This window comes from Macrobrachium rosenbergii, chromosome 16 (genome assembly GCF_040412425.1).
Source record: "Macrobrachium rosenbergii isolate ZJJX-2024 chromosome 16, ASM4041242v1, whole genome shotgun sequence".
NCBI lineage: Eukaryota > Metazoa > Arthropoda > Malacostraca > Decapoda > Palaemonidae > Macrobrachium > Macrobrachium rosenbergii.
The window spans coordinates 44,478,762-44,506,753 of NC_089756.1; the positions used below are offsets into that span (position 1 = coordinate 44,478,762).

The window sequence follows — 27,992 nt, forward strand, 5'->3', positions numbered from 1 at the left end:
ACATTATATGTGCACACACATCTGTATACATAAGTACTCACGCATACTTTATGTTTATATAATTATATATATGTAGAATGTGTGTGTTTGCGCGCGCGCACGCGAATATAATTTGTGGAGAAAAAATGAACTCAAGAAAGGGCAAATGGCTGACAAGACTCGCATGTACTTGGGCAGTTAATGGATTAACTTCGGAAGTAGATATTGAATTAAGAGTTTAAATGTCAAAAGAAATCAATGCTAACGGTGCTCTTTTTAATTCACGTTATTCACACGATTTCTGAGTCTGTAACATTTTGAGATTGAAATTCTAACGTTTATGGGATTCCTCTTAGGTGTTATTTTCACTGAATAAATAATAATTATATATTATTTGATTTTTACTAAAGAAACAATTATATATTATATGATTTTTACTAAAGAAACAATAATTATGTATTATTTGAGAGAGTATTTTCTATATATTTTTGAAGTGAGTTTCCGGGAGAGTGCAGCTGCAGTTGGAGTAGCTGTTACAATATAAAATTCTTACAGCATTTATATATTATATTATCCCAGTATTATTCGACATCCAGTTATTGAAAGGTAATGTTGCAAGCACCGTGTGGCCATTATTAGAAAATGTTCACGGCGTTTTTGTTTTTACCTTGGGCAAGATAATGTGTTTAATCTGTCTTTGTAGAGTAAGCTTTATATTTCTAGCTTTTGAAATTATTTTTTGAAAACTGGAGGAATTTTTATTCAAGATAATTGATGGATAGGCTACGAATGCGTGAAGCCATATCAGTGAATTTTCCAGGAAAAGAGGGTGTGAAGTGGAATGTTTGGAAGATGCATAGCACGAAGGAAATGGGAATTGCTATCAAAGATTGACGGAGGTAGTAAGTGTGGCGAGGTGGTCTAGTCGTGAATGGAGAATGGGAGGAATCGGGAACATGATAGGGGGTATGAAGATTGTTTGTGGTATGCTTAGCAGAGCTCAGGTTGATTTGTATGAATCATAAGTCGCAAGATTCTCGTATGTGGTTGATAACTTTGTTTCGTGACGTTTTAGTTTTGCAGTTATATACAGGAACAACATTATGCAATAAGTTAGAAAAGTTTTGAATGTGGTACAGATATAGTATTTTTACTTTTGTCTATCTATATCCTTGTTTAAATAACTTAAGACCACGATGTCTTTGGCAGTTTATCAACAATTGTTAAACCAGTACGTAGTTACGTACACTTTCAGAAACAGTCATTTACGGTAACAAATGTGGCCCAACTTCCTACATAAAAAAGGCAGATCATTTTGATTTGACAATAAAATATCAAACCATTTAAATTTACCACTGTCGATGCCTTCACATACCTTTCTGCATCTCAGATAGGGAAAGTATTGTTCATTGATTCGTTGTGTACATTTTTTTAATATAATCTTGAACAGGCTCATGTTTCTACAAATACAAGGAAGGAATATTAATATAATGTCTCCAGATCATTTGGCCTTGGGAACAATGTGTTATTGTGTATGGAACACCTGATTTTATCTTTTTTTCTGGTAGTATATTAAAAGGGTTTCCAGCCCAGCCGATGTGTTGTATCTGCAATTCAGTCACATGGTAAAGTCTGCTCAAGTCGGTTAATACTGAAGATCTCCATCCAGTTTATAGACCGTTCCCGTTATTGCGGCGCTACTGTGCATAATTGGGACACACCACTTTGACTCTTATGGCCCTTTCTGGCCTAGGTTATGGCACGGCTTTCGTGAGTTGCCACAGCTCGGCCTGGTATTGTTACGGCCCGCTGCCGCCGGCTGTTACGGCATCGCTCAGACCGGTGAGAACAGTATCGGATTGCTTCTTCAATCGCGATCGGAAAGACATACGGAAGGAGGAAGCTGTTTTGTGCGCTATCGCTTCAGATTTAGGGACATGGTTTAGATTCTTTTCCCTAGTAAAGAATTCAATGCATACGTACAGTTATTGAATGTTTGTGTTTTTACGAGATTGCATTCGGTATCATTTTGTTTTATACATACGTGGAATTCCTTTCCCCAGTGACTTCATAAGATTTTTATTCAAAATAGCTAGGTGCAATATTTCCTCTTTAGTGGTCGTTCTTTGAAGGTTCATAGCACGCAGAACTCTTACCTGAGGAACACCGGTTTGAATCTTGCACTAACAGAGGCATTCCGAGAGAAAATTTAGATAACATGGAATCTTCTGTTATTGTCAAATTGAAATGGATTGCCATTTTATTACATAGCTCTACAGTTGCCGAGATTAGGTCATACTTTTTACTGTAAGTTATTGAGTTTCTGAAAGTTATAGTAATACACGAACTGTCGAAATTAATATGGTGACACTAGTGTATAATGGCGCTAGAGACCTCTTAGCAGTGCGTATTTACCTCATGACTCGTGTAATTTTTTGTGGAAGAAAACTTTATTAACCTGTCTGTTCGAAGTCCGGAAAGGAGCATTATTCAGTGTTTTATGTTACATGGTAAGCATTAACGGAATGTCCTAACTGAATTCCCAAGGCTTAACAAGGACGGAAACCTCTTGATGTATTTGTCTGTACAGAGCAAAAGTAATTTGTGGTTTCTGCAACTGCTTGCAATTGATAATGGAACAAGGTGGCTGACCACTTGTTATGCCACATGACATACCAAATGGTAAAGCATTCGATGCATTTAGAGTTTCTGCGTCCGATATTAGATATTGTAAAGAGGTCAGCCGTCATTTTTACTCCTAGCCATCCTTTTAGTAATTAATATTGCCAAAGATCCCGCAGAGCTGATCGCTTTACAGCGCGCTGAAATTGAGAACATTAATAAGAAAAATACTGCTCACATGGGATGCGGCTTTCGTTAGGCATCATTGCACGAGCATACGTTCAATCATGATTAAATTAACTCCGGATGCCTCTCATTTCTTCATATAGCAAACACGGCCGTTGGCGACTGTACTTTTCGTTTATAACGCATCATCAATTTTGACGTCCATTTTTATTTTTTTTTTGAGTTTCCCGATCGTTTCATGTTTGGGAAGCGGAACTCTGGTAATTGCTGCAATACGCGAGGTACTTGCAGGCAATTTGAATTTTTGAGGTCTTTGCTAATGAGCAACTTATCTCTTTATGGCGCAGTTGCCTGTGGTATGTTACTTACATCTATTTTGGACATGTTAATAGAATTCCCAATGCAATTAGATTCCCAGAAATTGATACCCGGTGTCCAGTTTCTTTAATGTTAATAAACTAAACACTTTTAAAACGGTAATGACGGTGCTACTGGCCGTCGGAATCCTAATTCAATTTATTAAGAAACATTTTGTTTAATCCTATCAGATGCTTTTTGTTAAACTCTGCTTGCATATATTTTGCATATATTGCTGATATGTCTCTAATATTTCATCCGGAGTAGTAATTCAATTTGTTAAGAAGCATTCTGTTTAATCCTATCAGGTATTTGTGGGCAAACTCGTCGTTGTGTATATTTTGCCTAAAGCACTCTAATATGTATTTCAGCCCCTAAAATTATTGAGTGAAAGTGCGGTATAACTTTCTCGAAATCATTTCACGGCTCCGGGGGCTCAATTAGGTGGAAATATTCACGTGCAATCAGCCATAAAATTTCTGTTTTGGATTTTTAGGATAATGTAGGGCGTATTAATTTTGGTCAGTCTGTTCGGATGAAATGTTGATATGAGAGGGATACGCGTGCTTTTAGCCATGCATAGCCATGTATAGATAACTGCTATTGGTTATCCAGGGCTGTTTTTAAAGGGGTCTGGATAGCCCAAGCCAGTTACCACTCTCCAAAGATACTGTCAAGCGTGCTTGCCAAAGGCTGAAGTGTGATGGTCGTTGGTTAGAAAGAGGGACTGTGATAACCATTCGGGCCTGGTGATGCTACAAAGCAGGCTGCAAGCAGATTTTACTTCTCGTGTAAACGACCTTTTCCTCAGAGAAGCAGAAATTCCTAAAGAGGAAGAACAAATTGAATATTTTTTATATCGGCAGAAAACAGTGCTGGAAGTCGTCAGTGGCTTTAATAATTGCCACGTAATGTGTTAATGTCAGTCAGATATTGCACTTGTTTTACGATAATCGGAAAACGAACATTCATAAGGCATGATTTATTATCAGTAATTCTTTCTGAAATTCATATTCTAGAATTATTTTGGACGGTCATGTTGTGTGACTGATACTTCTTTTGATTCGTAGGGTTTTTTTATGTACAACTTTCCATGGACAAGATGTACAGTACACTTACTAGACGCGTATTTAAGCAAGGGAATGGAGTTTTGTCTATAAACGGTCATGTTTTATGAAATAGTAAAAGCAGATCAAAATCTTTCGTGATTATTTCTGGCACTTGCAAAGTTTCGAATACGTTAGTGTCTAACACATGTGACTTGAAACTCCAATGTCATAGAACTCAGTTGCAGAAGAAACTCTTAAAGCTTTGTTTCTCTGCACTTATTAAATCCAGTTTTTATAATGTCTTGAGTTAAGTTTCGTAATTATTTCTCAGATTATAACACTGACTCCTCACTCTGCCCAGATTTATGCACTTCTCAGTTGCATTGCTATAACTCAATCTTGTTATCCTGTGGATTTCCAATGTCCTGTGCATGTAGAATCTTGGGAAGGTTGCTTTCCACCCTTTTATGGGTGTGTGTATAATTAGCCCGTCTCAATGATGTTCCTCGTAGGGGGATAGTGCCGTCAGCGCACATTACGCGGTGCACTGTAGGCATTACTTAAGGTTCTTTGCAGCCCCTTTCGTTCCTTTTACTGCACCTTCTTTCATATTGCCATTCTTCCGTCTTACTTTCCACCCTCTCCTAGCAATTGATTTATAGTGCAACTGCGAGGTTTTCCCCTTGTTACACCTTTCAAACTTTTACTGTCAATTTCCGTCTCAGCGCAGAATGACTTCATTGGTCCCAGTGCTTGGCCTTTGGCCTAAATTGTATATTCAGTTCAGTGATGTTATCTTAGAGGCACAATTGAATACTTAGTTGTGAAGAGAGAGACAAATTTTTTTGTAATGAATTTTGGAACTTCATATTCAAATGTTAGGTCAGGAGGGCGCTGTTGTATCTTGACTCCTTCAGTAACCCAAGTGTGTATCATCTTTAATCCGCATGTATCGCACATATTGGTCAGAATATAAACTTACTTGATTTTAAGAGAATTCGCGACAATGAAAGCGCCCTGTAATTATCTGATAACATCATCCTTATCTCCAGCCACTGAAGATATCAGGATTCCTTCTTCCCCCTCCGTATTATCGTTCATTTAGAAGAATTTTTTTTCATCCCACTGTGATTGTAATAACTTGATTACGCGCGCTTGGGTTATTTGTGGTTAGTATTTCTCATTGTGGTAATTGGCATTACTCAGTATACTTGTCTTCAATTCGTCCGGGAATTGATGCCTCCTGAGACCTTAATGAGACATTTTACAAAATTAAGAAACCGAGGGTTTGGGTAATTATTGGAAGGTAAGTGTATAATTGTCTCTCTTTTTCCATTGTCCCTTTGAGTTAATTAGTTTTTTATGAGCAAAATACCATGAGATATATTCAGACTGGTCCCAAGCCTGGATATAATCAGACTGGTTCCAAGCCTGGATATAATCAGACTGGTTCCAAGCCCGGATATGATCGGACTGGTTCCAAACCTGGATATGATCAGACTGGTTCCAAGCCTGGATATAATCGGACTGGTTCCAAGCCTGGATATAATCAGAACTGGTTCCAAGCCTGGATATAATCAGACTGGTTCCAAGCCTGGATATAATCGGACTGGTTCCAAGCCTGGATATAATCGGACTGGTTCCAAGCCTGGATATAATCAGACTGGTTCCAAACCTGGATATTATCAGAACTGGTTCCAAACCTGGTTCCATTATCAGAACTGGTTCCAAGCCTGGATATGATCAGGACTGGTTTCAAGCCTGGATAATCAGACTGGTTCCAAGCCTGGATATAATCAGACTGGTTTCAAGCCTGGATATAATCGGACTGGTTCCATAATCGGACTGTTTCAAACCTGGATATAATCGGAACTGGTTCCAAGCCTGGATATGATCAGACTGGTTCCAAGCCTGGATATAATCAACTGGTTCCAAGCCTGGATTAATCAGACTGGTTCCAAGCCTGGATATAATCGGACTGGTTCCAAGCCTGGATATAATCGGAAGCTTATTAACGTTTCCAAGCCTGGATATGATCAGACTGGTTCCAAGCCTGGATATTAACGGAACTGGTTCCAAGCCTGGATATTAACGGAACTGGTTCCAAGCCTGGATATAATCGGACTTGTTCCAAGCCTGGATATAATCAGACTGGTTCCAAGCCTGGATATAATCAGACTGGTTCCAAGCCTGGATATAATCAGACTGGTTCCAAGCCTGGATATAATCGGACTGGTTCCAAGCCTGGATATAATCAGACTGGTTCCAAGCCTGGATATAATCAGACTGGTTCCAAGCCTGGATCTAATCACACTGGTTCCAAGCCTGGATCTAATCACACTGGTTCCAAGCCTGGATCTAATCACACTGGTTCCAAGCCTGGATACAATCAAACTGGTTCCAAGCCTGGATATAATCAGACTGGTTCCAAGCCTGGATACAATCAGACTGGTTCCAAGCCTGGATATAATGAGACTGGTTCCAAGCCTGGATACAATCAGACTGGTTCCAAGCCTGGATACAATCAGACTGGTTCCAAGCCTGGATATAATCGGACTTGTTCCAAGCCTGGATATAATCAGACTGGTTCCAAGCCCGGATAAAAGGGAAGGGTTAAGCATATGGTTATTGCCTTTGCCTTTTAAAGGAAGAGATTATCGTTAGTGAATCGTATTGTATCTCGGTGATATCCGAAAGCAACGGTGATGGGTAAGAAGAATACAAAAAGAATAAAGAGGATGTAATCACGTCTTCTGCTGTAGAAACTGATGGTAAATGTTGTGTTTGTACGAAAATGTCGGTTCGATATATGTTACCCTCGATAAGTAGATTATGCTTAGGTTTGGTTTGTTTCGCGTCTGTTTGTTTGTCTGTTGGTGAACTAGCTTGCTTTAAAGATACTTATAAAAATTTCACCATTGGTGGTCAACGAATGATTAGGTTTTGGTAGTGGTCAGGACATAAAAAAGAGACGTGGGATGTGGCGTGTTTTAGTGCTCAGCCTTGGCGGAAGTTTGCGGTCTCCGGACGCTCTTGTTTTGACTTCTTTTGATGTAAAGCATGTATCATATTACAAGGGACTCTCCAGCCGTGTGCCGTGTGTTTGAGAAATGTGCTTCATGTGTCGTTTCATGTCCACCATGCCGTAGTCTTTGATCATCTTTTAAACGACGTAACGTTTCCGTGAGACCAGCTGGCAGTTGGGATCTTTCCTAGCAGTGACCCCAAGGGTTTTTGGGGGTCATTTTCTAGGACGAATATTCCTTGGAGGTCATTATTTTTATGATATTTACAGTCTTTTGTTTATGTCTTTGCTGTAATCCCCAAAGGGCTTGTACTAAACGCGTCGCAAAGGTGGGTAAAACCCTTGGGGCCCCGTAGAGGGATAGTGCCGTCAGTGCACCTCATGCTTAGCACTGTAGGCATAAGCGTGCCTTCGGCCGATAGCTGCAACCCCTTTCGTTCCTTCTACTGTACCTCCTTTCATATTCTCTTTCTCCCATCTTAGTTTCCACCCTCCCCTAACAATTGATTCATAGTGAAACTGAGAGGTTTTCCTCCTGTTACACCTTTCAAACTTTTTACTGTCAATTTCCGTTTCAGCGCTGAAAGACCTCATAGGTCCCAATGCTTGGCCATTGACCTAAATTCTATATTCAATTCAAAATCCCGCGGGTTGGGGAGGGTGACCATCTAGGAAAGATCCGGCAGTTGCGTTATGTGACGTAAGTGAATGAACTCGGCAGTAACACATTAATTAACCCGCTGAACTCTCGATCAGTCCAGTTCAACAACATTAGGTTTGGTCAGTACAATGACAATCGTGACGTCTTCATTTGATCGTCAAGATTAATGTAACCCTCAAATCTTGATTCATTGATTGATTATAGCTACTGAAACTGGCGTGACAGCACCTAGGTTATTGACGCCGTATTAAATTAAGAAAAAAAGAAATAAAAATGAATAAATAAATAACCTTAAAAGCAGTTTCATACGACAAATATCTAAATTTAAATATATATATATATATATATATATATATATATATATATATATATATATATATATATATATGTGTGTGTGTGTGTGTGTGTGTGTGTGTGTGTGTGTATGTGTGTGTATGTGTATGCTGTATAATCATATCTATTCACGTATACTATCTATACTTACACATATTGCATATATGTACAATTTAAAATTTATTGAGGAGGCCTGGTGACTTACGTGAAGACATTGACCCTCGGCACATTTTTGGTATGTGTCGGTATCATATGTGATGTTTTGTATAGGAACATATCCATGTCTTTTCACAATGGCACCATTTTTAATTCTCATTAAAAATGATAAGACATTAATGAGATCAGCCTCATTCTCTCATTACCAGCGCTCTTTGTTATGCAGACTGCCTTCGGCAATGTTTTTTTTTTTTTTCAGATCTGTCTCATATCCATCCTTCCATCCTTCTTTCCATCCCTTCACTCCCCCTTTCCTATCTGTTCCTGAGCCAAAGGTAATATGCGCAGTAATTGTATCCGGGATACCATGATCGAGCCAGTCCGTGTATCCCGCGATGCAGTAAAGAGGAAGATTTAAATCCGGACCAACTAAGGGTGAGAGGGTTTAAGATTATTAAGGAGGAAATAAAATTGCAGCTTGTATGTTAATCGAAGAACCTATTACACATGCGTACACAAACACACACACATATACATAATATTTATATATTATATATATATATATATATATATATATATATATATATATATATATATATATATATATATATATATATATATATATATATATATATATATATATATATATAGAGAGAGAGAGAGAGAGAGAGAGAGAGAGAGAGAGAGAGAGAGAGAGAGAGAGAGAGAGAGAATAGCAAGCTTGACCTTCATACAGACGAACTTTAACTCTGTAGCCTTTGAGACGAAGCATCTGTGGGTTTAACAGCATCCTGTGATATTTCAGTTTATTTTCACAAACCCAATTACAATAAAAAAAAAAAAAACTCTGTATCCATTTGGCTACAAGGGAAAGTCTTTTCATTTTATATTCAATATCGGAAATAAACTAGACCGCAATATTTTTTTAATGTTAGCGCACAGGGCGAATGATGCTTAGATTTCTGTTGCGCGAATAAATTATTGATGTTATGCCAGGAATGGCTGGAAATGCTATGTGTTATTCTATATCCCTAGAGAAAATAAAAACATTTAAAACAAGATTTTTCGGTGCATTTTGCTAATTTTTTGTTACGCAAATATTATTGATTTTTTTGAGTTTACATTTTGAATACTTTGGATGTGTTTGTTTGTTTGCAATTTTTTTTTGGCAAAGAAATTGAAGAAATAGCTGCCCATGTTTGCTGTTTTCCTGGAGAAAACAAAACTGTTATAACAAGGTTTATTTTCGCTTCATTTCGATAATTTCTTTTAACAGTTAACATTTTTATTTTTTCTGTTCCATTTGTTTTGTTGTTCCTCTTTTATTTTTTTTATCGAAAGTATGAGAGAAAAACTGGAAGGAAATAGTGGAAAAACAAACGAGGTGTAGATACAGTAATTTTTGTGAGAAATTGGCTGCGTCTCCGGCAGATGTGGGGGTGTTTTTGGTAAAAGGTAAAAATAATGTTTGTTAAAAATGTTACGGAAAAAAATGCGTAAATCTGGTTTGAACTTCAGTACACTAAAGAAAGATTCAGCTGGATTGTTTGAAAAAAAAAAAAAAAAAAAAAAAAATATATATATATATATATATATATATATATATATATATATATATATATATAATATTTATGTATATATATATATATACAATTATATATATATTGTATGTGTGTGTTTGTGCACGTGTATATGTATGTATGTGCTCACATGACACCTGCATGTTACAAGCACTTCCGAGTGCGTGCATGTGCCTGGTTTTGCGTGCGAATTGAGAGACAACGAAAGAATTCTTTTAAAGAGGGTGAACTGAAAATCTGTGCCCTCCCACTCACTCTTGCAAATTCCCACCACGGGGATGGAACGACCGTCTTAATGGCGGATTGACGCAATACTATCACTCTTCAATTTCACTTTTCACTCTCACTTTCGAATCTGGGATTGAAACGGCCTCTTTAAAAAAGGGTCTTCTGGGTCTACGATGCGAACGAGACGACCCGTGAAAGCAATAAAAAGAGAGAGAGAGAGAGAGAGAGAGAGAGAGAGAGAGAGAGAGAGGAGAGAGAGAGAGGACCCGGATGACGAAAGCACCTGAGAAATGCAGGTGTATCGGTCGGCGGTGTATGATGATTCCGCGGGTGCCCCTGTATTAAAGGCGGGCTTACAGTCCCAATAGAGATGGCACCTACTTCTTCATATTCTTCCTATTATTCTTTTGCCTCTTCTTCTTCTTCTTCTTCTTCATGTCCTCTCTCCTCATCTTGCTGTTGTTGTTTTTGTTGTATTTCTTCTCCTTAATTTATGTTTGTGGGTTCTTTCCCGCCTTCATCTTTTCCACGCTGCTCGTCGTGTCTCATCTTTACTTTCGCCTCTTTTGTCTTTGTTCTTTGTGCTTGCGCGTCTTCTTCCTCCCCCTTTGATCCTCAGTTTTATCAACTTTCATCTAATTTTCCTTTACATATATTAGTTTGTTTTGGTGTACGTCTTTCCATCCTTTCCATTCTTTCGCCTCGGGAGCTTTTCTCCATCGTTTTTTTCTTTTCTCTTACTTTCTCTTGCATGCGAACTTTCTTCTTGATCATTTTCCTGTCTGCTGCCTTCTTCATCTGGTCTCATGTTGGCGAGAGACAAGGAACCAGCCGAGAGAAAAACGTAACCAGACGTTGACTGCTTGGCACTGGAATGTGGAATGCGTAACGAACGATAAGGTGTCTGGTTTTCTTATTGTTGCTGGAGGTCCTGCCTTCCCGCTCTGAATTTTGTAGCCGGAAGACAAAATTGCTTTAAGCTCATATGGTGGGGCGTGAGTGTATGGTGATAAAAATAATATGATAAGAATAATATGATAAAATTCGCTATTAGGGGCGTCCCTCCCCTGAACTGCAAAACTGACAAAACTGTAATTTTATAAAACGTGTAGATATTTTAAGATTATGTTAACATCGACTTATCTGGGACCTGACATCCATTCTAGGTAGCGAAATGTACACGTCATGCCATATCTGACTTTTATCAATGAAAGTATCCTTGAGGGTTAATTAAACAGTATGAAATTCATACCAGACCGCGTAGAAGGTTCCATGCTTTGATGCATTTCCAAAAAGGACATAAAAACTCATAATTGTCCATTTTCTGAGAACTTGGCAGAAACTTCTTTCGGCAGCCAAGACTGTACAGCTGAGTCCATCAGACTGAGACTGATGGGTCATAAGCTCCATAGCAGCTAAATAGTGTTTGTTTCACTTTACGGAAAAGAAGAATAAACTACGATTCGAGTTGGTTTTCGGTAATGCAACAGATATTGGTGAGGCGGGGGGTAGAGGCTATGGAAGGAGGTGGGGGGAATGGTAGGGGACCGCATTTGAGATACCTACATGCTCGGATCTTGAGATATGGTACAGGATGCACCATTTCCTTTCCGCGTCAGTATCACTGATACATCGGTTAAAGTGGCTACTTCATGAATCTCATCCATGCTGAAAACTGACCTGTATCTCTTAAACTCCAGTAAGTTATCCTGCTGCTTTATTTAAGACGCAGTATGTATCCATATGATTATTTAATTTTTGTGTGTAACTTAGACCACCAATACCACCATCTGACGGCAGGGAAGGAGCCGTTGGTTTATACTTTTCTTTTTGTTCCTTTATGTTTGAACCCCCGTAGGGGGTTAGTCCCGTCAGTGCTCCTCCCGTGGTGCACTGTAGGCATTACTTAGGGTCTTTGCAGCGTCCCTTCGGGCCCTAGCTGCAACCTCTTTCATTCCTTTTCACTGTACTGTTACTCCTCATAAACATTGTTTCATAGTGCAAGTGCGAGGTTTTCCTCTCAACTTCAAAACCTCTTACTTGTCACTCTCCCTTCCAGCGCTGAATGACCAAATTGTTTCATATTGTGTTTTGTGTTTGAAATGAATAGTGGCCTTAGGTTGCCATTCCCATCGGTCCTCTTTCTCACGATGCATTTAAGGTGTATTCTGAAGATCCACATAAATGACTGAGAGGACACGAAAAAAAAAAAAAAAATCAACGTGAAGGGGTCTTTTGCAATCGGCAGAGGTCGCAAAGGAGGATGAAATTCTGTAAATGGGGCGAAATTATTTTATTTAACACCGTACCACATTTGAGAGACCCCTTCTGGTATGGGCTCGTGCTGGAGTAAGGTCGGTTTAGTCGAAACCATCCAGCGAACTGGTTGAGATTACAAGAAAACGTAGTATTTATGACGAGTGCAAGAATAAAGACACGGCTTTCGGTCCAAACCTCTAGGGTCCTTTTCCCTCTCCTAAGAGGGTCCTTGAAACTTGGGCCGAGTACGCCTGTTTTTATTCTCGTGTTTAAGCTATAAATGGTGTTCTCTCTTGCACAGATTTTTAGTATTATACATTAGTTTTGCTATAACTTTTAGCATAAAGAAATTGCTTATTATTTAGGCACCAGTTGTTTATTTTTGCCTTGTATTTTTTCTCCATTTAATTGCGCTCCTTCCCCCCCAGATATATATAAAAGAAAAGAAAATAAGAAAGAGAGTTATGTTGGTTCGTATTGCTCAAGAACTATTCAGGTATTTTGTATGAATTTTTCTCACATGGTTTCATGTATATCCCTTAGGGGGTTAGTGCCGACAGTGTACCTCATGCGGTGCACTACAGGCATTACTAAAGGATCTTTGGAGCGTCCCCTCGGCCCCTAGCTGCAACTCCTTTTATTCCTTTTACTGTACCTCCGTTCATATTCTCTTTCTTCCACCTTCCTTTCCACCCTCTCCTGACAATTGAATCATAGTGCATCTGCGAGGTTTTCCTCCTGTTACACCTTTCAAACCTTTCTACTGTCAATTATCCTTTCAGCGCTGAATGACTTCATAAGTCTCAGCGTTTGGTCTTTGGCCTAAACCCTATATTCTGTCTTCTGTCTTTCATGTATGTAACCTGTCTCGTTCGTATGCTTTAGTTTCTACAAGACCTGTACGTGGAAGTGATGGTAAATGGAAATGGTATTAGAGGGTATGAAAAAGGATGGAGCTGAGGTTCATATTAAACCTGTGTAACAAGGGAAACATGGTACGGAAGAATAAAATTGTTAGAAAATATTGTTAAGAGCAGTGGGAAGAAAACAGCACCTGGTGGTACTAATTAAAATGGAAGTACATAAATATTATACTATTATGACTAGATATATATATATATATATATATATATATATATATATATATATATATATATAATATATATATATATATATTTATATATATATATATATATATATATATATATATATATATATATATATATATATATATATACGTGTATAATATATATATATATATATATATATATATATATATATATATATATATATATATATATATATATATATATATATATAATATAAAATCAAGATATGAGTTTTATTACCACTAAGTTCTTATCACTTTAAGTTAATGTAATTTTTCTTTCTTTTTCAGGACGTACCATTAGTTACTCCACCTACTGCAACCAAAGTTAGTGCAAGTTATATGTAGGTAAAATTTCTCAAGGTGTTCGCGGTGTCTCATCTCCATGTGAAAGACATATGATTAATCCGTCAGTGGCAAGATGGGTATGACATTTCCTCATTTTGTGGTGCTCTCAGATATTCTGAGTGATGTCTAATCGCAACAGGCGTTCTTTGATGCAGAGTGTAATTAGGCTGTACGGAGGATCTTTCTGCTGTCTCTAGTATTCTCCTCTCATATCTCGCAGTATACAGCGTTTCGGCGCGATACAATGATTAAAATTCCGTCTCCTCAACATTACGTTTGTCACAGTGTTTCTACTCGATCCTCTGCTCCGTCGTGTCCCCAGTCACGCTCCACGACTTAAGCGACGTTTTCTCGCGTACTGTATCGAGATTGCCACTTGTCGCTGTAGAAATCCCCGTTTCATTTTGTGTTCTAAGCTTATGTTATCCTTCCTGTGTTTGTGTGGCGTTTACGCCCAAAGATCCAGATCATTTGCCAAAACTGATTTTATGATATCAAACATACATATGTTGTTTCTGTGTTGCAGGGAATGAAATTGCTCGCTTTGTTAGTTTTTTGTGGGTCATTTAACTTACTGGCACTCACATAAGACTCCAGAGCTCCGCTGCAAATTTCTAAGCCTTGGCTTTTGAAGTGAGTTTGCAAGCGTCATGCCCATGCCCATACATATGCTCAAAGATTATGAGTCAACTTCGCCTAGTAGCCATCGAAGGTCACCCATCCAAGAACTGTCGATGCGTAAAGAAAAATGAAAATCTTGAAAAGTTGCCAAACACTATTGATGTGATTTTTCTTCCCATTTCCTCCGTGTTGTATTCTTGCTTACTTGGGCAGCTGGACTTTTCAGTATATACATGTGCACCTCATGGGGTGCACTGTAGGCATTGCTCAAGGTTTTTTGCAGCGTGCATTCGGCCACTGTCTGCAACCCCTTTCGTTCCAATTACTGTACCTCCTGTCACATTTTCTTTCTTCCATCTTACTTTCCACCCTCTCCTAACAATTGATTCATAGTGCAGCTGCGAGGTTTTCCTCCTGTTACACCTTTCAAACCTTTTACTGTCAATTTCCGTTTCAGCGCTGAATGACCTCGTAGGTCTCAGTGCTTGGCCTTTGGCCCAAATTCTATATTAGTTCAATATGTGCATTGTATTTTTTTCCCAAGGTGTTCAACCTTTATTTCCAGTTTCCTGCTGAACAACTTAGTCAAAAGCATTGGGACCTCCCCCAGAAAAAGAAGAAAGGTGCATGTTTGTTCGTGTCAGCTTAAAAGAAGAGAATCTTGTACCTGCCTCTGCAGAAGCTAGAGTGACCCCACTCTCTAGGTGTTCTGAGTTATCATGCTGCTGAAGTAGTAGGTTCTTCCACTTGTAGACCGAGTTGTGTGCTTACCCTAAGCAGCAGTACTCGATGTAGCTATATATATATATTATATATATATATACAGTATATATATATATATATATATATATATATATATATATATATATATACACATAAATACTGTATATATACCTTTATGTATATATATATACACAGTAATTATGTATATATATATTATATATAATATACATAAATACTGCATATATACATATAATCATAAATGTATATGAATATATACAGTATTTATGTATACACGCTTACACATATATATATATATATATATACATGTATATATACATATATATATATATATATATATATATATATATATATATATATATATATATATATATATATATATATATATATATATATATATATATATATATATATATATACATACATATAACATCTGTATGTAATTCCAAACACACTTCTCTCAGGTAGTAAAAGGTATCGCAGGCTAAGACAAATCGTCGGGCAAGGAAAATTTCGAGAGTGTCCCCGGCGCACTCGGCGAGTGTTTCCTTTAAAGGCAGTGGCACGGTGCCACCGTGTAATTGACTGCAGCTCTCTATCATTTATGTTATTTCCAGTATCTCAGCGCCATCAGGAGACACTTTTTCTCCTCGACATTTGTTGATGGTATCTGCTGATGAATTGGCAAAGAACGCGGGCCGTGAGATGTAGGTGAGATTTATACAAGAGTTCTGGGAGTTTATTAGGAAATTCAAGTTTAAATATCCTTAATAGATATATATATATATATATATATATATATATATTAGTTATGTATGTATGTATATATAAATATATTTATATGTATTATTTATGTATATGTATAAATATACATATATATATATATATATATATATATATATATATATATATATATATATATATATATATATATATATATATATATATATATATATATATATATATATAGAGAGAGAGAGAGAGAGAGAGAGAGAGAGAGAGAGAGAGAGAGAGAGAGAGAGAGAGAGAAAGGACTGACTATACAGGGTCACGCTTGTAAGGGGATTGGGAAACATCATCTAGATATTGTTTTGACTAAGAGATTAATCATCTGATTATGCACACTCATACTTTGTCTATATTGTTAACATTAAGATGTTGGCCCATTTACGGCAACTCTCGTTAAGGCAAGGGATCGATATTTTTCTCCCTCTTGATGTACGTGCGCATGGCTGCTTTAAAATTTTAGCCCGAAACAGTTTTCCTTTTTTTATTCATTCGAATTCTACATGTGAATATTACATGTGTACTCACGTACTTGATTTTATTGTCGAATATATATATATGTATATATATACATACATTATATATATATATATATATATATATATATATATATATATATATATATATATATATATATATATATATATATATATTATATAAATATATATAAATATATATTATATAAATAATATAAATATATATTTATAAATATATTTATAATATAAATATATGTATATATATATATATATATATATATATATATATATATATATATATATATATATATATATATATATATATATATATATATATATATATATATATATATATGTGCAAGCGCAAGCTCATTTGTTCATGCAAATAAAACTTTTTATTGATATATGGGTTCAGAGATACAAAACAACGGTCGCTGTCCCATTCTGTAGGAGAGAGAGAGAGAGAGAGAGAGAGAGAGAGAGAGAGAGAGAGAGAGAGAGAGAGAGAGAGAGAGAGAGAGTAGCCAGAAGGAACCGTGATGTCAAGGAAGACTGGCAGGTTTAAAAATTCCAGCACCTGAGATTCTAGCAGGTGGCAGACACGAACAGCATTACCAAATACGAGTACAGTGTCCCTCAGGGGGATCTGAAATGAGATTTCTTTTCAGAATCTGTTCAGCTCGTCCTTAGCCCATGGCCTATCCCTCCTCAAGATTTTATTGAAATCCTTCAGTAACATTTTGTAATATCTGCTGACGTAGATGGAATAAATGGGGTAACAAGCAAACGCGGTTGAATGTAGAATTACTAGTTTTAATTTTTGTTGTTATGGACAGTGAAGCGAAAACATGAGATTTCAAAATTATTATTATTATTATTATTATTATTATTATTATTATTATTATTATTATTATTATTATTATTATTATTATTATTAGATTATTCAGAAGATACACCCCTGTTCATATGGGACAGTCCTACAGGGGCCATTGAGTTGAGATTCAAGCTTCCCAAGAATAGGAAATGAAAAAGATGAATGCGAACAGACGTAGGTTAATGAGAATTAGGAATACGCAAATGAGGCTGAATACTAAAAGATATGCGTGAATGTTTGTGAATGAAACAAACCCAGCAGCCGTAATTCGGATGTGCCAATCTCTGCGGTAGTTCAACTCTTAGTCCTCCATGACCTTTCCACATTTTCATTAAAGAAATGGGCGGTAGACAAAAGTTCACCTGACCTTTAACTGACTTTCTCAAGGGCATTTCAAGTGATTCCCACTGAGAGATTTACTCGAATCTTGTAAAGGTGGAGAGATGGATTAACGTTGCTCTAAAGATTCAGGCAGTGCCATTCGTGGATTGGGAGTAATGAGTTGCTGTATTGCTGTCTAGGAAAGATGAACTTGTACCAGATTTAAGGTGACCTTTTTCGGATTTATTTCGATGTAATGTAGTATTTTGAGGTGTATTTTTTATAAGGATAAAAATTTGGAAATGTTGCTGCTGTAAAATAACCTTTAATAGTTATTAATTTGGTGAATCTGACGCGGTGTTTTGAGTTGTTTTTTTTTCTCATGAGGAGGTTGACAGTAACGAAGAAATATATGTGAGGGCTAAAAATTGAAAAGGAAAATTTCCCCTTATTATAAGACAGAGTAATTATTTGATTTTCTTAGAAAAAAAGAAAAGAATAGCACCAACCAGGAATCGACTATAGATCATGAAACGGCTCTTTAAGCTTCAATTTACAGTCGACAGTAGATCATGAAACGGCTCTTTGAGCTTCAATTTACAATCGACAGTAGATCATGAAACGGCTCTTTGAGCTTCAGTTTACAATCGACAGTAGATCATGAAACGGCTCTTTGGGCTTCAATTTACAATCAGCTGTAGATTCTAGTGATTTTCTCTCGTATAAATATCTGTCCGTCTGGTTTGCTTAAGGAAGACCTTGTAACAGCAAACAGTCTTCACGTCACGGTATGTGAGATCCTGTTTGAAACGGGATATCCTAAACTCTGGCTGCTTTTCGGAAGGAAGGTCTTCATTAGCCCAGGGTTCCTATCGACTGGGGACCTTCTGGAAGACTCGCGGTGAGGACGACACATTTCGCTATAGCGGGCAAAATGATTACACACACACACACCCATTTTTGTAGGTTGCATATGTAGAAGCTCATACGAGAGAGAGAGAGAGAGAGAGAGAGAGAGAGAGAGAGAGAGAGAGAGAGAGAGAGAGAGAGGGCATTAATTGGCGGATAGATTTTGATCATTTTTCCCCGAAATAGGTCTCTTGTCATTTGATACAAATTTCGTTAAGAGGGAGTTTATTGCTTTTTCTTAATCGTAAATTGCGGTCAAGTGCTTGTGTAACACTTTTAATTACATATTCTTTAATCTGATGTAGAGCTTCAAATGAGAAATCTAGTTCAATTGCGTACCTTTAATCACTAATTGGATGTAGGTGTCTGGTGTCACTTTCGAGTAAGACTCGCCCAACTGTGAATTTTTATCGCAAATTACGACCAAGCAATCGGTGTTAGGTCTCACTTGCAGCCGAAGGTTTCGGCCTATATAGTACTCTTGGAATTGTGCACAGCAGAAGGTTTGGATGATTGGGTGGTAGGGGAGGAGATGGATTTTTGAATGGTTGGGGGACAAAGGAGCTTATCGCCATTATTACCAGGCAATCGCCGTTAAGTCTCGCTTGCAACGAAAGGTATAGGCTTATATGCCCTTGGCTAGGCCGATACTCTGTTGGAATTGAACTCAGCTGGAGGTTTTGGATGATTGGGTGATAAGGGGTTGGGAGATGGAGGGATTGGGTTATACGGGGACGGGGGATGGAGTTTTGGGTGGGAGGGTCGCAGGGAGGTTGGGGGTGGGGTTGAGGTTTGGACGGCTGGTAGGTTGCCGGGAGTAGGTAGCTAAGGCGCGTGTAGTGTTTGGCGAGGGTGTTAGGAACTGTTGCGCCTGACCTCGTCCACCTCTTCAAACACAGAGTTGATTAGAGGCCGATTTTCTGTCTCTCCGTTTTTCTTTTCCTTTTCCTTTTCCAACCTGCAAACAGAAAGGACGAAAGGCTTCTCCTTGTCTTGAGTGGCCAGTTACGTGCCTGCTTCCTATTTTGACGGCCCGGAATGGTTTGGGGGAGGACGATATAAATGTGTTTTGTGGCGGTTTTTACGGCGTCGTTTATTGCTTTGTATGTGTCCTTCCCCCGCCCCTTCCACCTCCTGGAAGCCTGGCTGCCGTTGGAAGAAATCTTATCGTACTGATGCGTTTTGTTTCTTGTATATATATCCTCGTCTCGTCTTCCATCCTCGGTCTCATTGTTTCTCTCGTAGGGATGAAACGTGAACCTGGATGAAAGGAGGTCGTTCAAATGTTGAGCGTAGGAGGAGAGAGAGAGAGAGAGAGAGAGAGAGAGAGAGAGAGAGAGAGAGAGAGAGAGAGAGAGAGAGAAAAGACGTGATCCATTGCAAAGCAGGACGGACATGGGCCATGCAGTATCTCAGCTTTAGGTCTGTCTCATAATAGATGTCGGGAAGCAGAGCCTTTACCACCACGGCAGCAACAGCGCAAATTGATTTTGGCGCCAATATTAAAGTTGGATCTCTGGCCTGACTGATACGAAAGGTGAGGGAGGAAGAGGCGAAGGAGCTGTTCAGGAGGGGTAGGGGAGGGGGTTTAATGGAGGGGGAGGGGGTGTGAGGAAGTTTGTGCCTTCTTGCTCCCATTCGTAACCGTCTCGCTTCGGTCTTTTCGTACCTTGAAGCACACCTGCCGACGGAGGGAATGTTGGGGCTCTTGCGTAATTTTAACAGCCGGGTCCCTTCGCGGGCCGCGGTTGCCTTCACCCTCCGTGAAGAAGAAGAAGAAGAGTTGTGTATGTTAGAGCTGGTGTTGGCTGGAGACTTTGTGCAACATTAATGTCGTACAGATAGACGGATGGATAGATACATAACTAAATAAATTGATAGATAGAGATGGGGATGGGGTATCTGATAGCATGTTAGGTTTGAATTCATGAATGCAAGTTTAGAAGGAATTCCGTTAGAGATATGCTTGCAATTTACGCCTGTGACCTTTTTCTGTTTACAGATATGGCGGAAAGAGTGCGCTTTAAAGGAAGTCTGCTCTTTTGTTCCTGCTTCCTTCCTAAGTGGGAGTTGAGATAATGAAATTGGAATAGTTTTTTTTTATATAATTGACGACCATTATTATTATTATTATTATTATTATTATTATTATTATTATTATTATTATTATGTTAGTAAGTGAAAGTGAAAATCGCATTATCATCAAAAAGCGTTTAAACCTACGTACATACCGACAATATACTTGCATACATACATACATACTACATACATACATACATACATACATCATCATATTGGTGAAAATAAATGACGGATAATTTTTTTTTTTTTTTTTTAACAAAGCGGAACCGAGATGTTTTGCTATTCGACCAGTCACCATAGCTTAGCGCTTTTGAATTCTCGTTACGCAGTTTTGCCATCAATCTTTTATTTTGCTATTTGAATACACTGTGGTGAATCATAACCACCAGGATGCGTATACGAGAACGAAAAATAATTTTTTTAATTTTCGAGTTTTCTTTGGCTTGAATATAACTTCTATAAAGAGCTTCGATGTTTTTGGCGTTATTATGTATTTTTTATGAAAATTAATATTTATAAAAATATTAATAATCCTTTACCATATGTCAGTGAGGTGAATTCCTTAATGCAAAACAGAAGTAGAATATTTCTCGAATTGAATAAATTATTATTATTATTTCAAATCGGCAAACTGGATGTGGAGACAAATATTTTCGTAGTATTTTAAATATTCTGAAAAAATGCCGAAAAATATGTAGTTTTTTTTTATTGAGTTTAAAGAAGGTAAGGCATCAGAAACACGATGAAATGCTGAAGGTTCCTGCACGATATTAAAGGAAAGTGCAGGCCACGAGGGTGACTTGCAGGTTGTAGCCATGTTTGTTTGTAGCCTGGAAAGCGGGAGCCTATTTCAAATCGTGTACCTGAGTCAGTGATTTTGCCTGATTACCTCCGGCAAGGAAATGGCAGTTTCCTGGTGTTTGCGTAGAAAAACTTCAATGAGTCACATTATTTGGACTCCTAAGTTGATAACATACCAGTAAATGTGAAGGAAAATTAATGTTCTTCAGTGCTAAGGTTATGTTTGGAGTTTTGCATTCTCGCATTTTCTTAATTACCCTTTCAGGTATGGGATATATATATATATATATATATATATATATATATATATATATATATATATATATATATATATATATATATATATATATATATATATATATATATATATATATATAGATATATATATATATACAGTATATATATAGATATATATATATATATACAGTATATATATATATATATATATATATATATATATATATATATATATTTATATATATATATATATATATATATATATATATATTATATATATATTAGATAGATATATATAGTTAGATAGTACAAATATGCTATCCAAGAAACCGGAATTTGCAAGATACTGACCTAAACAGAACTGGACTGAATGTAATGTCTTCTGCACCAGCAGCCATTTTGTCAAAATTTGAGAAATCTGTATTCATAATTAGTACTAGAGCCAAAGCAAGCAAGTTTGGTCAACAACCCCCTTTCACACTTAACAGAATTTATTAGAGAAACTTGACAACTCTTTTGAAAAACTACTGAGATGCCAAGTAAGATGAAGTTACGAGTTCCGAAATATTAAGTTCGAAAGATCCTTGAATCAAATGGCAACCTTGCTTTTGTTAAACCCGGTCCCCACCCAACCAGGTGGAGCTGGGTAAATAATTTAGAGTGGGAGAGCAAGCAAGGGGCTGAAGTCAGGGATCTTAGTCTGACAGATTTCCGAGAGAAACTGACTGGATAACTTGTGGAAGAAGGGGCACGGGATCTCTGCTCTGCAGTTGGGAATTTGGAGATATGGCCACTGATATGAATGAGATTAATGATGGGGCCGGAATTTCCAATAAGTGGCCCCCCCCTCCTCATCCCTTTCACCTTACCCTTCACCCACACCCCCCTCCCCCTACCACTTTCTCAAAAGGAGAGGTATAATAAAAGTCTGGAATTCTCATTCCACAATGGAGGTCATTTTCCCAGGTAATCCTTGTGATTTATTTGTGAGAGGAGGATATGACCCTTCCTGAAGGCAGGAGAGGAGGAAAAGAAAATTGTGGAGGAAGAAAGACTTGAAGAAAGCAAGAAGAAAACTTGTTTACCAAGATGTCAGAAGATCAGTATCGAATTGTAACAAATACAATAATAAGCAGATTAGAGGAAAATTAATGTCTTGTTTAATTTTCTGACGTTGTTGTAGATTTGATGGGTCTTGCGCCAGCACGGAACCCTCCAATTGTTCGCCTGATAGACGTGTTCGTAAATGACTTGTGATATTAAAGAAACATAGAGAACCTGGACAGCTAAGTAGGAATAGACCAAATGCTAAAGACAGAAACTGGAGAAGAGACGAAATGTCCCTTACCCTGGAACGGAAGGTATTTTCTATTAAATGATAGCTTTGCTGACAGAATTTTTATTGATGACATATTACAAAAATATTTCGATTATCTAACATATGATGGGTAGAAACAGCAAAGCAACCGGAGGTGGGGAGGGGGCGTGTGTGATTCTTATGAAAATATCTGTTGCTTGGTATTTTTTCCATGTTGATGTTGTGTCCGTAAACTTTTATCGCACGTTCACAGGTAGGAAATCCATAGACTAAGTTGCTAAATAAATTTCCTGATTATTATTTTATATTCCTATTTCTTTGTGAAAAAATCTTTATCCTATACTACTACTACTACTACTACTACTACTACTACTACTACTACTACTACTACTACTACTACTACTACTACTACTTGAACTGCATCCGGTACTAATCTGCTGTTCCTCCTAGTGTTTAAATGTCACCTAGAAATAATGCTATTAAAACGCTATTAAGTTTTTCTCATCTTCTTCATACATTCTTGGTAAATGAAATATCTTGTTAACCCGGAAAAATTTTATTATATGAAATTTCGTCCAAGACTGTTTTTTGTATTGTTATATATATGTTTTTAGACTAGAGTTGGTAGTCACAGTTTTTCAGTTAATTAGTTTTGAAGAATACATGGAATAATAAATCTCTGAATGGGTGAAGAATATCCACTGTAATACAGGTTTGTGTGTACATTATATTCTCTGTGTTGAAGGAAGCTTTCGTCAGATTGGTCAGTTTGCCAATTTCTTCAACCCATAAATAGAATAATTATTAATTCAAAGAGTAGTTTTTTCAACACTTAAGAATATTTTTTGGCAGTTTTCTTTATTCTTTGAAATATACGTAAATTATGCATCGAACAATTTTGCAATTGGGTTTATTCCCCCCATTCCATTTTTTAAAGTCAGCTCTGGCCTTTATAAAAATATTAACAGAATTCAGGATGTGCTGAAAGGTATGTTTCATAAGTTAATAGAGCAATGGTGAATTGTTGAAAAAGATTCGGGTGTAGTATTAAAATCATGCAGAACGCAATACGTAAACACATCTATTCGAAATGAAAAAAGAATGCATTTCACCATAGAATTGCATGCAAAATTGCAGGTAATTGAGCTAATCCTTTGCCCCTCAGCTGGGAAGCGTGTGGTATTCATCTAACAACAATAGTCCGTTAAAATAATAAACTGTGATTTTGATGCAGGAATTAATGCACACTTTTAGAGGCAGTCCCTTGCATGTAGGTCAGCTTTGGCGGATGTGTTACAGTAAGACTGTGAAACCAGGGAATTCGTGAAATCACCAAATCACTTACGGAAATTTGATCCCCGAGGGGCTGGTACTAAACACGGCGAAACAGTGATTCATCTACACAGCTTCGCCGTGTTTAGTGCTAGTCCCTCGGGGTTCAAATGTGTTTCGCCGAGTTTAGTACTACCCCCTCGGCGATCAAATGCAATTAGGGACATTTGATCCCCTAGGGGCTAGCACTAAACACGGCGAAAAACATTGATCCCAAGGGCCTAGTACTAAACACGGCGAAACACATTCGATCCCCAAGGGGCTAGTACTAAACACGGCGATACAGTGTAGAAGAATCACTGTTTCGCCGTGTTTAGTACTAGCCCCTCGGTGGTCAAATGTCCCCAAGTGAACTGGTGGTTTCACAGTCTTACTGTAGCATTTACATGAGGTCTCTGTCGGACTGCGGTACGTGTTTATTGGAGTCTGTCAAAGGTGTCATTCCTCTCCGCTTGACAGACAACTTTGTTATAAAGTAAGGAGATGAAGTGCTGACGCAGCCGAGTGTTTCTTGAGTTACATGGGGGATGTTTTATTAGTCATGGTCTTGTTGGCAAGGAACTGATTTCATATGGTGTGTACGTACGTCAGTGAGCTTGTTTATATGAATATAATGAATATACAGTAGGTGTACATACACAATATTTATGTATGTTTATATATATGTATATATATACATATATATATGTATATATACATACATACACACATACTGTATATGTATATATACATATACATATATATGTTGCTTCACTTTATCTGTCAGCACATATACTTACACTATATATATATATATATATATATATATATATATATATATATATATATATATATATATATATATATATATATATATATATATATATATATATATAGTATATATATCTATATGTATGTATGTATGTATATATATACGTATGTATGTAAGTAATGACAAATTCATTGAAATATACTATAAATATAGAAAACAAAAGCAAAACTTGAAGATACGCAAGAAGAGTTATGCAGTGGAGGTAATAAGAACGATATTGCACGAGATAGCAACGGCCTTAATTAGGAACATTGGTGCACCATCGTTCTCTTTCATTAGATAAGCTAATACCTTTCATATTTCCCTTTTGGAAGCTATTTCCAGCATATTAAACGGTAGTTGCCGGTGTAACTATACGACAGATTTTGAACATCTTTGTCAATTGTCTTTCAAGACTGGTCTGTTTGGGGAAAATAACCAGTACAAAATTGAAATTAGTAAGTGTTTTTAAGAGTATTTTGACAAGAAAATAATAGTATTTTACATATATATATATATATATATATATATAAATATATATATATATATATATATATATATGTATATAAATATATATATATTATAAATATATATTATAAATATATATATGTATATATCTATATATATCTTTATACATATATATATATATATATATGTATATAACATATATATATATATATATGTGTATATCTATATATATAAATATATATATATATAAATATATATATATATGTGTGTGTGTGTGTCTGTGTGTGTGTGTAAAATGTATGTATGTATGACTGTCACGGGACCAACAACGTGACATACAACATAAACAGTATTTTGCCCAGACCTATACACTCTTGACCCCATTCTGCACAAGATGTTCGAAGGAGATTTAGAAAAGAAATGAAAAAATGTCAGTAATCCTGGTTAATGCCAAAAATACCCTCGTATTGTTTTACCTAAGAGACTTGAATTAATTTTAAACACCTGTGCCTCACTGGAAAGAAGTGACCCAATTTTAATTGCCTCTGTATCCATTAAAGTGGTTATTTACCCTATAAATTAATTAGCTGTTTTTAAAACGGAGTCTTCTTTGTAATCTTTTGATGTGGTTATGTCGTTTGCTTGGAATTGCATTTGAGCTAAAGGAGAAAGATTCTCACTTCGTTGTTTTGCTTTTCAAATGGCCAGATACTTATATATATATATATATATATATATATATATATATATATATATATATATATATATATATATATATATGTATATTATATATATATATGTATATTATATATATATATATATATGTGTGTGTGTGTGTGTGTGATATATATATGTGTGTGTGTGTGTATGTATGTATGTATGTATGTATATATAAATATATAAATATATATATATATAAAATTTATACACACATAATATATATATATATATATATATATATATATATATATATATATATATATATACATATCATATATATATACATATATATATATATATATATATATATATATATATATATATATATATAGAACGTTAATGTTTGTGCGAGAATGTAGTGATGGTAACCTCACCCAGTCACCGGGTTGTATATTCGTACCAAATCTTATCTTCGAGTGTGGTTGTAAGCAGGCTCCACTAAGTCCTTGCGAATCTCCCGAGCGCGCTTTTATTATTTGTCTTGTATATTTCGCGGGGCTTTATCACCCTGAGGTGGCTGGCTGGTTAGTTGCTGGAGAGGAAGGAGGAGAGATCGTTAGCAAACGAGAATTAAATCCTCTCTGGACATTTCATTCTCGGAGGCTTGCGCCAAAATGAACGTCATCTGTTACTCGGTTACTTGATACTTTCTTTCCTACCCCTTTTCCCAACCTCTTTCCCAACCCCCCCTCTCTCTCTCTCTCTCTCTCTCTCTCTCTCTCTCTCTCTCTCTCTTATTTAGGATTTTTTCCTTTTACACTCCTTTTACACTATTCTTTCATCCTCATACTTCTCTCTCTCTCTCTCTCTCTCTCATTCATATTATTTAGGGAGTTTTCTTCGTTTTACACTATTCCTCCATCCTCATACTCTCTCTCTGTCTCATTTTTGTTATTTAGGGATTTTTCTTCCTTTTACAATATACTTCCATCCTCATACTTCTCTCTCTCTCTCTCTCTCTCTCTCTCTCTCTCTCTCTCTCTCTCTCTCTCTCTCTCTCTCTCTCTCTCTCTCTCTCTCTCTCCCCACTTCATAATATATATATCTTTCTTTTTGCTTGCTTTTAACATTCATTCTTTTTCTTCATTCTTTCTTGTGTCGTTTCAATGCTCCCTTTTAATGTCTTCCATTGTGCTTTTAATTTCTTTCACTCCTTCGTTCACTTATGTTGTTTAGGGGTTTTTCTTCCTCTTACACTCTATCCTTCCCTCCTCCTACGTACCATTCTCTCTCTCTCTCTCTCTCTCTCTCTCTCTCTCTCTCTCTCTCTCTCTCTCTCTCTCTCTCTCTCTCTCTCTCACCCTTTTTCGAAAGGTATCCTTTCAACCCCATCCAATTTTATTCTCATTTCCTTCCTTTAATAACGGCTACTTTCTTTATTTAATTTCATCTCCCCATTTTCTTCCTGTTTGAATTCTTAGTTATTATTATTATTATTATTATTATTATTATTATTATTATTATTATTATTATTATTATTATTATTATTGAGAAGATGAAACCTGTTCATACGGAACAAGCCACAGGGGCCATTGACTTGAGATTCCAGCTTCCATAGAATATGGTTTTCATTAGGAAGAAGTAAGAGGAGGCAAAGTGAAATACAAAAAGAAAAGGTCTCACTT

General features: G+C 36.7%; 1 protein-coding gene and 1 long non-coding RNA gene across 3 annotated transcripts in view; one reads left to right on the forward strand and one right to left on the reverse strand.

The window, feature by feature from the left end:
• LOC136847386 (uncharacterized) overlaps positions 1 to 27,992 on the reverse strand; it is a 508,750-nt gene that overhangs the window by 93,637 nt on the left and 387,121 nt on the right. The gene's annotated exons all lie outside the window — the stretch shown is intronic.
• Positions 1 to 27,992, forward strand: part of LOC136847387 (uncharacterized) — a 482,601-nt gene that overhangs the window by 92,632 nt on the left and 361,977 nt on the right. The window contains exon 3 of the long non-coding RNA XR_010855717.1: positions 13,835 to 13,870. This is a non-coding gene — a long non-coding RNA (uncharacterized lncRNA). The remainder of the gene's footprint in view (positions 1 to 13,834; positions 13,871 to 27,992) is intronic.